Source organism: Bombyx mori, chromosome 17, assembly GCF_030269925.1.
Source record: "Bombyx mori chromosome 17, ASM3026992v2".
NCBI classification, from domain to species: Eukaryota; Metazoa; Arthropoda; class Insecta; order Lepidoptera; family Bombycidae; genus Bombyx; species Bombyx mori.
Genome location: NC_085123.1, coordinates 7,259,384 through 7,272,344, shown reverse-complemented (window position 1 = coordinate 7,272,344; position 12,961 = coordinate 7,259,384). Strand labels below are relative to the sequence as shown.

Below are 12,961 nucleotides of genomic sequence, written 5' to 3'. Positions count from 1 at the left end.
AATGATAAAATATGGCTCCCAGCTTCGCTTCGAACAATAAATAGGCCAAGAATGAACAAAAATTTTGTTAGAGGAAAATGAAATACAAAATTAAGAGAATGGGATACATTTAATTAAATTACTAGCTGACCCGGCGGACTTTGTAGTGCCTCAATCGATAAATAAAAGACCTAAACTTTTGTATAAAATAAACTTAAAAGTAGCTTAAAACAAGCAAAAGGAATTCGTCTGACGGGGGACACATCAACAATTTTGTTTTTAATTGTTATTTTTATTTAATTCCGAGCATTTTCATATTTATTTACCCTTTAAACCTTCTCTCATTTTTATATCTCTCATTTTTATATATATATAGAAGATACATAACATAGTCCACATCTTCAGATGCCTATCGACGAGAAGATCATTATTACTAATGGATTTGTGAAATAAAAGTTTTCTTTTAAATTTAAACTAATATTTTTATATATTTCATTTTGTCATTAATCGTTTTAAAACAAAACAAAATTTTAAACCTAAATGGTTTAATTTGGTGACTTTGGCAGGCTATTGATTGTAATCGCATAAATTGAAGGTAGTAGCCGAGAGGGGTAATAGAGATTTCAAACTTTTTATTAAGATACGCAGTAGCAAAAACGTCGTTAATAATTCAAGCTGGCTTTTTCGTCAAACTATAATACAATATTTAAGTCATCGAGATAAATAAATTAGTAATAATAAGTAGTTATGGTATTTACATTTTATCATTAATATAAGGGCCGAAAACTGTTTTGCATAGCTGATTTTGTTTCCAAGACTTTTGAAAGCATTTTAAACAAAAATATCACATTTTTGTAAATTAAATAGTTTGTAATTATTGTAAAATTTAGAGCAAATAGTAATAGTTATGAGTACTATTGTTATATAATTTATTTCAATTTTGTTTAATTGGAATGGCCTGAATTTTATGTTAGATTCGTGTTTTGTTTCTACAAAGATTTTTTCGATAACAGGCTTCACTTAGTAGTTGCAGTTATGTAGTTGTAGAATTAAATGAAAATTCCGGCATGGTATGTCATTTTATAAATTATTGTCTCTTATCATATCTAAATTGTGAGTTTTAATTTAACGCTTCGAAATTCTACTATAATAAATTCATGTAAGTTAAGCGACAGCTCTCATACTAAATTATGCTTAAGTGCTAGAGTGTGGGTGCAAGTTGGCATCGTTTTTGTGAACACCTCATTACAATGTTGAGTACCATCGCGACGTCCAAATACATATTCAATGAACACTATTGTTCTTGTGAACTAAAGCAAATATCTTCTTTTATTCTAATTATGATATTAAAGTAAATCTTCAATAAATTTATTTTAGAATTTTTACTTGTAAACATTAAGCCAATCTCATTTAAATTGCAAAAGACTCGTAAAACAAATCTAGCTTTTACATAGACAAAGACCTAAATGAATCGCTTCACAAAACCTTAAGAAAAGTGTCGATCCCCGCGCTATTAACAGCTTGGAGGTGTAGAATATAAAAATACCCTAATGATGACGAATGGTGTAAATAAATCAAGCTCCTTACATTTTTCGGATCGTTAATCTCCGCTCACAATTATGTCCCAAGATGTCGCTGTCTGAAAAAAATAACTAGGTACGGGAAAAGCTACTACAAACAACCTCTTTTTTGTTGGAAATGGGATAATATGAATGAAAATTTACCCTGTAAGAATAGATCATTTTTCAATATGATTCTTGATTTAAATTAAAGTTCTGCATGTTTCAGAAACTAAATAGAGACGCCTGGTGTTCTCGGATTGAGCAATGCGACTATGCCAGAGTTCATATTATGCAGATATATGAAAATTTGGTTTTAGAATAAATATTAGAGTTTTGCCCGAAATTTTAATTTGAAAAAAGTAACTAGGAACTTGTGAAAGAACTTGTGATGAACTTTTGAAAAATTGTTATTAATATCCGACAAAGCGCTTGACGGGTTTAGCTAATAAGCTTAATCTTTGGAAGGATAAATTACTATAGAATAGTGTAAAAAAAACTAAAAGAATTGAATAAGACTGATGTCCAGTTAATAGCAAACAATCATGAGGTTTTTAAATTAATTAAAAAAAATGTTATTAGTGATGTGTTCTTGTACAGGCATAGAATGTATCATCCTTAAAAGTTTCAAAAATGAAAATTGTAACTTTCAGAGATCATAACTTTTTTAGTCAACATTTTTCGGGAATGCATCGGGAAATAAATCTGTTTATGGTTCAAAACAATTTTTTTTGGTTATTAAATTTGGCACAAGTTTTTCCAATTTTGACGTTGAGTTTGAGTAGCATTTGATATTTAAATTAAATACAGTGCGATTTTAGTTGTATCATATCTAATGTGTATTATGAAATTTTATAATGAACATAAACCTCGAACAAAGATTTTGTCTTCAATTTCAAATCATAAATATGTGCTTATGAGTGGTAAATAGCGTTTAAAAGCGGTCGGAATATGATGGAAGATTTTCTTCGCTCTGGTAGGCAATCAAAGTCCGCAAAAGTGAAGATTCCTACCTTTTTAAAAAAGCCCAGAAGACCTGAACTTTCTCGAAAATATCAATCGCATAAGAGTTGGTGAAGCTAAAACGAATCAATTCCGTCCCATTTTTGACCAAAAACTCAACAAATACCATCGAGCAATCACCTCACTTACTATTTCGTGGAACGAACGAAAACTGATCACAGTTCCGGAAAAAGCGTTTAAAAATGTTTTGATGATTCAATTATTCGTTGGTGTAAGTGTATCGTTTCCGAAGGAGCATACTTTGAAGATAATAAAATAAATTTGCATGACTACTAAAACAAAAAGAAATTACCGCCATCCATCACAAACTAATGGCCTACTTGATGGACAGTGATTACTGGCGCACATGGTGATCAGTAATTTTAGAGGCACAGCTTAGTTTCTGACTAACGCTAAGAACAAAGTTTCTAAAACTAACCTAACACTAAATATAGTTACTCTTCTACCTAAAAAATGTAAAATTATATTTAATAAAGAAACTATATGCAACAGTAAACAATCACATGATAATAATATAATACGTGAACAGACTAACATATTACAATGTATGTACTATAATAATTTTCTTCCTACAATTTGTATAAATAACTATTACAGAACTTATAAATAAGGAATTCAGCAACGCTCTCCGAATTTGGATGGCGTAAGTCATAGCTGATCAATATTCTCGTAGCTATTTACATTTCGGTACCGGCTATAGTTTAGCAAACATTTACTTTATTTTGTTATGGTAACAGAATTTCAAACGTTGGTTTTTGGAATCAAAGTGCGTATTTTCAAAAAACATAGTTCCGCGAGCAAATGTAATAGTCAAAACTATTGTTTTGGGAATGTACTACCATGTTATATGATATATGAGTTATTTGACGCAAAAATAGCCGGCAAGAGAATCTTATATCGTAAAATTCATCAGATTATTAATCAGAACATTCAGGGCCCTTGCGTTCGCAAGTTATATCCGTATTCGTAATAATCAACCTTATTATCCTTTCTCATTTATTTCCTAGAAAATATCTGTTATTAGTGTGGAAATCATAAAAGTAATCTTAGTAAGATTGATATTTTTTTGTATCTTTCTATATAAGTAGATTTTTTTACTTTGACAGTAGTTACCTAATCAATTAAATTCGTCAGTTTCTTACAATATATAAATTAATAATTTTGACGTAGTTTTAAGATTATTATTGACATCTATGGCACACGAATAAGGCCTGTATGGCAGGTTACTCTCCCCTAAAGACTTTGCCATTGCTAGGAGTATAGCTCAATAGCAGCATGTCTACTGTAAGGGTCCTCCTCCTTGCGTCGGTTTTCTCATTACTGAGGGTCGTGGTCATGGCCTTGAAACAGTTTGTTTTTTATAATGCACCGCCGTCTGTTCCTATCTGCAGCTGAGTGCAGAGCATCGTGCACTGTGGTATGAAGGGCTGCACGAATCTGGTCCGTCCAATGGGTCGGGTTCCTGCCTCTTGGTCGCTTGCCCTCGACCTTTCCAGTGACCACCAATATCTTGCCTATTTTTGCCGCAAATCTTAAGCGGTTTTTGCGTACCGTCGCAAGTACTAAAGTCGGTGGCGGCATTCACATTGTATTTTTTAAAAGCTTGAGTTAGTCTACGAAGAGTAGACTCAGCAAAAATAGCAGAATGATCGGCCCATTGCAAGTTCACAATACGACATCCTATCACACTGAATGAAATTTAACAATGACTGAAATAAAATTGTATGGAATTAAATAAGTAATGTACTTAACTTTTCTTACGTGGAAGAGCTTTAAACGACTAACAAAGGCCAAAGTCTACGTACGCTTGGAAAATTTTATAGTACAGCCTTAGAGCATTATTACCAACTGCAGACAGAAAGAGCGTGGCGTTCAAAATTTACGACCGCTATTTTATATACCTCAGTAGTTTTGAAAAGTAATTGTTGGGAATGCTCTAATTTTTATTACATTGTTCAATTTTATTTTCAAATTTAAGATTTGTATTAGCTTCACGAACTATTCTAGATTATGTAACTAATCTAATGGCAAAAACACGTAATTCTTCATTTCACCCTAAAGTGACAATATAAAAGTGGAAACAAAATTGACTACATATTATGTTCACGCCACTCTAAGAACGAGAGTAAAGACATATTTATATAAATTTTCCAAAAAAAAAAACTCACAGAAAGACTACCAGAGAATTTGTACCTACGAAATGTTTTTTTCTTTGGAAAATGTGTAATTATTCATGTAATTTCATGTATAAATAAGCTGCGGTGATCTTAAGCGATTAAATATTAATATTTCTTTCATCTAAAGATCTGTCTAACTATTCAAAGGTATAAAGTTTCTACAAAGTTAACGTAAAGTTACGATCTATGTAAATGTGAAATTGTATATATGAATATAGTTATTTTTTGGTTTGTTTATAATCATGAAATTCTTTTGCATACCCCTTCGTATGAACACATACCCGGTCGTAGAGTTTGTTGTTGCCCATAGCTCTACTACTATTCAAAGGGTTGTAAACGTAATTGAAGAAATTCCTTTTGGAATGGATTACTTTATTAGCTTATTGTATACAGTAAAGAACACAAAATGTTTTTTGTATACAGAGATGAGTATTCTACAAGCATTTTAATGGAACTTAGTGTAATGAGATAAATTGTGATTCAAATTACTGTCCCATTCTTTCAATCGGAACCCTTAACTTAGTCGTGGCAGTAAAAGTCAGGATTTTGGTATCTACCCGTACGGGGCTACAATAGGCCCTAACACTAATAAATGGTGGTTAACGATTGCAATATTCTATACTGTTCTAATATTCTTATACCCACGGGAAGAGATGAGTGGTGCAATTCTAGGCCAACGCCACACACACTAGATTTCTAGCGGTTGCTAGAAAGAAGCTCTGAGAGAAACACTGGACGCTGGTATAACACTCATGACCACGTATCTCCCTAGAAATGCACGCATGCGATCAGATACGAATGAAAAAATAATATTGAACAATTTTAAGTAACTATGCCAGGTCTTACTACTTAAATAATATTGCTTTCCACTAGAGATATAATAAAAGTAATGTACGTAGCTAATCTAAAACATTATTCGGTGCACGTAGACCACAACGTAGACGCTTCGCGCCAGCGATTTAATGGGTTGCTCAGAAGAATTAAATACTACTAGCTTTCAATTATCAAAAATAAATTTAATATCAATAGAATAGGCTTGAAATGCGTAATCAGTAAATATCGTAGTCGTAAATTTGTAATCAGATTTTTGTTAAGCGCATTCAGAATGACAAAATTTGATGAAAATATCTAAAGATCCCGTTTAAATTATACGCGCAGTTCGCAGTGAACAAAGGTGCTACAGTGAGTAAAATCATCTAAAAAAGGACAAATTTTAATGTTTGACCGATATTTGGGTTTTAGGGATACATTTTTAGCGTTGATTCTTTCTATATATTTTTTTATCGTGTGTTCTATAAGCCAATTACTGGTGTAATAGTAGATTTGTTTAGCACCTCGAACACAGAGTTCGTGATCGCAATGTGTTTGTAAAATTATTGTAAGGAGCATTTTTTTACTACTTAGAAGGATCGAGCTCATAGCCAGCTTTGGAGTTAAGTGATTACCAGGGTCAATTGACATCACTACGTGAAATCCGCCGCATCCGTTGAGACATGAGATTAAAGTCTCAGTAGTACTATAAAATACCTGTTCAGGCGCCTGAACATATTCTGTGGTTTTTTTTACAGCACAAACTCAGCACTGTGACATTAAAATATTATTATTATTATTAAGCATATGTTACGAGCTGTTTGACACGTTAAAAATATACTTTCTGAATTTTATCAAAATTTTCTTTTTAAAACCAACTGCGCTGTAATTCCGGAACAATACTTATCCCACCCTTCAAACCAAAAGGCATTCCTGTTTTGCACGAACAGGCAGTGTGGTGGTTCCTAACCATGCGAAGTCACAAGACGACCAATCACTAGTAATTATGCAAAATAATATTTTTGTGGATTTAAATGTTATTACTCTATGTTATTCCTTCTTTGCAAAAGTGAAAACGTTAGAAGAATACTTAAAGTCCATCTGTTCATTTCTCTATTTTATTCGAAAGTAGAATAAAAATGTTAAATTTAAATGCTCTGTGTTTGTCCATCGCCGTGCCTCACCACGTGCAATCGTGTTCTCATCACTGCTCTCATGAATAATTTAATGGGAAAATGTTTGACAGACTTGACGTATTTTTATAGTTCATTAGTTTCATTCACAAAATATCTGTTATCCTTATTTTCGCTACGAAGATATGTACTATATTTTTTATTATTATTAATTTTATTATATTTGTTTATTTTTCATAAAAGTTCATGAATTTGTTTTATCCTATTTTATTTTCGTTAAAAACTGTTGGTAGGGCGTGTAATGATCGTAGGGCGTGTAGCACGAGTAGCACCACCACCCTGCCTACTTCTACCGTAAGCAGAAATGCGTTTCGGTTTGCAGGGTATGGCAGAGTGTGGCAGGTACTATAAATCATGCCCGATCCAGCCACCGCCGCCTGAAACAGGACTTGCCGGATCCGCTCTTGGCGCTTATAGGCTCCCAAGCACCGGTTACCGTCGAACGTCGAACCGTTCGACAAGCGAACTAATCCGATATCCAAATATAATCCGAAAAAAATTCAACGAAAGCTCAATTACATTTTTGGAGTTTACAATAATAAAAAAAAACAAGAATTTTGGATTCTGAATTGGAGCCACTTCTATTCTAAAGATGCGAAATATAAGTAAGTAATCAGCGTAGGACTGATCGTTGTGGCGATACCTGGGGTAGCCCTACGAGTACGTCCAGCAATGGACGTCTGTGAGTTCAAAGATACATGCATGGATAGATACAGTTGAATCTCCATATATGCTATAATATGTTCTGTAAATATGCCGCGAGTACAGAAATCCATTATACCCAATCCTGCGGACCGAATGGTAAACAGTCGAAGTCGCCCTAAGCACGTCATTACGGATCCTCCCGACCCATTAACGGTGTTTTTTGGTACCTCAAGCACCGATCACCGTCCTTAATTTAACCCATCGACATAACCCACTGTGGTTCTCGTTGGATATTCTCAGTGGGTCGCAATTGCGATCCGGTGGTAGATTCTGCGAGACACTACTGTTGCTAGGACTAGTCTTACCAAACCCTCTCAGGTTGAGCCCGTGAGCTCACCTATCCGTCCGCGCATAGCTTTTATTATTAGGCTGTCAGCGAATAGGTAGGAAAAAAAGTTCTATAAAACTGAGACTTAGAACTCATGTCTCAAGATGGATGGCATCATTTACATTGTTTACGTGTATGGCCTCCGGTATCCACTTAACACAAGGTGGACCGTGAGCTCGTCCACCCATCTAAGCAATAACAAAATTAGAAACCGTAAGATTAATGAGTTTTAGCAATGATAAGCTTAGTAGTAGGTAAGTATTTATGATACGTCTCTGTAAGTTGAGCTTTACTAATAGATTTAAATTTAATAATAATACATAATCGTCAGTAATAATCGTATTATTTTTGACATTACTTAGAGTATTAGCGCTTTTTTTTTGTTACAGCTGCATACTTACTGCCAACAACAATTACAATAATATACGTCTAACAGTAGTCACGAAGAGCGGCTGTGTTCCCTAACATTTTTAATAAGAAAGCTTTCTGTCACTTGGTTACTATTATAACGAGCAGATTTCTTCCTTCTCCCCTCCCAGCCCCCTTCGATGTTCAAGTCGAGCTACGAGGGATTCCGCGAAAAATCTTTCATTCTGCCGGCGACGAATCGGTGTTGAAAAAGAGAAGCTCTTTCTATCTCTGTCTCTCAGTCCTCTCGGCCACTTTCTACGACATCCAGAATTTAAACATCTCCAGCTACGACTCATCGCTATCGAATACCAAAGCCAATATGATCGGCACAGAAAGCTCTAACAGATGACCACTTAACAAAAAGTGTGCTGTAATCGTGTTAAGCACCCACCGAAACCGCCAGCCTGTGCTCCACCGTCTCGTGGGAGGTAAATATCGCCAACCGTAGCAATGAAAATGTATAAAAGACAAATTTTCAGTGCATTCCACAGTAAAAGTATTTCAATAAGTGTTAACATTTGAAGTACAATAGCGTAGGAAGCTCAACCATTTCTTAGAAGAAATATTACGGTAAGGTTTAAGATATATATAATATCGTTTTACATGAATTCAGTACAAGCTAAGATGTACTAAATTAAAATTTGGGTGAGGTTAAATAAGCACGTATAATCTCAAATTATTATTATTAAATTAAAGTCTACATTTACAGTTGCAGGCGAGATGCATTAGGCTTTATGGCTGTGTGAGTTCCGTCTGCTCGGGCGGGTGTGCGCGGGACTTGCGCGAGTGTGCCGGTGCACCTGGGCGGAGGCCGGCAGCCCCACGTGCCCGGGACCGGGACTCAGTCGCTAGTGAGCCGCCGCTGTCGCCTTACGCCGCTACTGGGCCCGCCGACAGCGACAGGTGGCGCCGACGCCCGCCGCCTGCGCGTTCCCTGCTAGCTCGCCTCGACCCGCTAGCCGCCTCGACACAATAAATTTTATACGGTCGGCTCCAACATCCAACTTTAATATTGCCTCTCTTCCTTCACTATATCACATTGCAGTGTTAATCTGTTTTTTGAGGCGATAATGTGTTTGTTTGTTTAATGTGATGTCCTTACGAAAATGCCATTAAAGTGTTATGGAATTTGAAAACTCCGTTCAAATTAAACGTTAGAAAGGTATGAAATTATGATGTTTTTTTTACTAATTATTTTTTTACGTAATGTTTATGGTAAGTAAAATAGTTCTTTAGTAAGAAATTCAATAAAAACTTTTATGTTATACCTAACACTTGCTTTTATGCGTTTTTTTATTATTTTACGTTCATCTACTATTAATATGTATGATTAGATATATTTCTGAAAATATTATGTCCTATGGATGTAATTTAAGGAAATTGGTGACGCAAGCAATGCCTATATTAAAGGTTAGTAAAATAATGAGGATTGTCTTTACCTAATTTAATTGTAAATTGATCTTTTTAATATTCTTGTGGATTATAGAAGTGTTGCAAACACTACAAGTCTTAGAGAACATTTTATTATTAGGGTATGAAATTTCGCTTTTAACTTTTTGTTGGGTAAATTTCGTGTTATCAGTTGCAAAAACATCATTTTGTTTGGAAATTCTCAGTCGTTATTGTCCCAAGATAAATTTCATTCAGCAACCAAATTACAGTTTGAACGTCGATTAATTAGGTTATAAATCGTCAATTACTATGTGTTTAATAGCTCGGTTTTCAGCTAACGATTATGATAAAAGGTATAGGTAATTATTTTTGATATGAGCAATTATATCGGTAAAGTCTACAACATAAGTAGACATTTTTGAAACGTTTTTGGATAGCTACGGCGTAGCATTTATTAGTTAGCTTTAATCGATCAAAGCTTTAAATAACATACTTTATTATATTAAACAAGATCACATTAAAACGTCATAAAAATTAACTTTGTAATTCGTATTGGACTTATAAAATACAGAATCAATAGATACCTACTTGATGAGAAGATAAAATATGATTTTACGACCGCAACAGCAACGAATATGAGGAAAAAATCAATTTAAACAAAATATATATAATGGAATATTATAACCGTCGCACAAATTCGGCGAACAACTCTCTTACACCCCGAGTCTGTTAGTTACTCTTGCAACCTTTGATGAGAACTTTCTCATTTACCTACTCGTTGCCTAAGCACGCTGCGTAGTTTTACAAAACTTAATTATACTTCTATGCTTTGTGAATAATAATTTAATTACATATGAAAGATCGTTACACAAGCTCAAGAGTGTACTCGTATATGTTTCAATTGTTTTCCCGAGGGCATGATTTGTATTTAAAGAGAATTCATTATAACAAAACCAACCAGTTTTCCATACGAAAACAATTTACGAGATTATTTGTTTTAGATATTTTTTAATATACCCATTTAATTTTAAGGTGTATTTTCAAAATTGTGTTTATGCTTATACTTTCATTTTAGTTAATAAGGCTTCATAGTCATATAACATCAACAGATCATTCTTAAATTTCACCAAAATTATTAAATCGTTTAATATAGGCATTTGTCAGTCAGTCCTTTTAGAGGTCGTCGTAGCCTAAAGAATAAGACGTCCGGTGGATTCGTGTCTAGCGATCCAACGGTGGTCAAATTCCGCAGGCAAGTACCAATTTTTCTAATGAAATACGGATTTACAAAAATGATCACGATTGACTTCCACGCTGAAGGATTATAATTTGCGTGACTATTGATGGTAGGATGTCTTGAGTCACCATCACCATGCCTATTTCTGTCGTAAAGAAGTAATATACTTCGGTTTGAAGGGTGGAGCAGCCGTTTTACGGTAAAAAAACTGAGATCTTGATCTCTATTGTCAAGGTGGCTAGCGGTATTTACGTTGTAAATGTCTGAGGGTTCCAGTAACCATTTAACATCAGGTGGGCCGTGACTTCGTCTACTCATCTATGTAATAAAAAAACTATGGAAATATAGTACTACAAATACGACTGTATGAATCAAAATTAAAAATAATACTCGTATTTGGCATATACGGTGCATAGAATTTTCCAATCAACATAATGCATACCTACATATCTTAGGCATGTTTAAACATTTAAATTACGTACTTCAGTTTATAATCCCATCATATGGTAAACAAACTTAATTTTTTTTTCAACAAAAATAATATATTTCATCAATGTTAATTTTAGCTGGTGCAAATCTGAATAATCAAAATTCTCCAACATGGCTCTCACCTCCAATGGCAGTGTGGACCACCCACGGCATTATTCTTGTAAATATGTATATTTGGACAATATAACATATAGCCGATTATTATATTTGTAGTTGTAATTCTTTAACATAATAAGATATCGAAGCCCATCTCTATATCCCTTTAGTTTTTAATGTTTACATTGCGAGGATGTATTGGTGTCTCTTAATTAGCAAAGCGAATACGCAAGAATAAAATAAAGAAAATAACTAAACAAAGAACGAAAAGAAAGTGTATAAAACATTCGTTCACCGGAGTTACAAGTGGATAACAGGGTCTTGAAGCGGTTTAAAAATCCTTGACTTTGTCAAGTAAGTGGTTCACAAAGCTATGGCGCGCTCGCTACCCGTTACAGTACTAGTTAATAATACATAATATGTGCGTATTATACTTCGAAGTTACTTGTTATGCCATGTTTTTAATTAATTAAAAAACGGCATTTAAGCCGTGTTTAAAAACAATCTGTATAAATAAATATGAAAACTCTTAAAAAACAATCTGATTTCAACTTGAATTTTTTCTATAAGATTATGCCCACTGTCAGACATTTATACTGGGCATTAACATCTTTATCATGCCTACATAATTGGGTTGGTTAAATAGTGGATATTTTATCACTTAAGAAATATTAATGATTTTAATGGCTTCATCGATGACTACTCGCTAATTTATAATACATTGTAAATTACTGTGTGTGTTGTGAACTCAACGTTTTAGTTTATGAAGCAAATTACAAAATCATCTTATTTTTTTACAAACAACTTCGTATTTTCTGGACTGCGTCTCTAAGGAGGATTCATTGGATTATAAGAAAGCGGTACCATTAGCATCTAAGCTCTTAATTCCAAGCTGTGTTTAAGAGAAGGCGTTAACATTTCATTAACACATGTTTTTTTAAACATAATTAATTACATCTGCATACCAAAAAACTATACAATATATTTTGAGCTACATAGACACTCCAAAAAGGACATATTTTTAGCGTAAAACAACACAACCTTTAATAACGGAGACAATTAATTTCTGCATTCGCTTGATTTACCGACACTAGGAATCGGAATCCAAAAAGGTGAAGTGAATTGAGTTTTTTTTTTTTATTTTAACATATTTTAAAACATATTTTGGGAGGTGCCTTTGTATGAGCAAAATAAAGTAAATTTAGAATTCGTTGAGCAGTGTTTTTAAACAGTATATTATTGTGTATGCTTAGCAAACATAAGAAACATTTAGGTATTTTGAAAATGTAAAGTTCTGAATGTTTTGTTAGGCAATGACCGCATTGCCTAACAAATTTATTATAATAATGAAGACTTAATCATATGTTATAGAAAATATGTTTTTTTTTTCTTTAATACGCTATGTTATCTTATTTTCAGGCAAAACTGTTGTTTTACAGTTAGTTTAATAGTTGCAAAGAATTCTTTACTATTGTAACTATATCAGGGAATTCTAATGTATGCTGTAAAATATAAAAAAAAATCACATTTAAATGTGTAAAATATTATTATGTCAACATATA

General features: G+C 33.6%; 2 protein-coding genes across 3 annotated transcripts in view; both read left to right on the top strand.

Annotated features, from left to right (window-relative positions):
* The window catches only part of LOC134200438 (uncharacterized), a 400,183-nt gene that overhangs the window by 334,619 nt on the left and 52,603 nt on the right, over positions 1-12,961 (top strand). The window lies entirely within an intron of this gene.
* The window catches only part of LOC101740363 (uncharacterized), a 28,067-nt gene continuing 22,175 nt past the window's right edge, over positions 7,070-12,961 (top strand). For both annotated transcript variants that reach the window (XM_038016978.2, XM_012690117.4), the window contains exons 1-2: positions 7,070-8,613; positions 8,895-9,347. The gene's annotated coding sequence lies outside the window, so the exon portion shown is untranslated. The remainder of the gene's footprint in view (positions 8,614-8,894; positions 9,348-12,961) is intronic.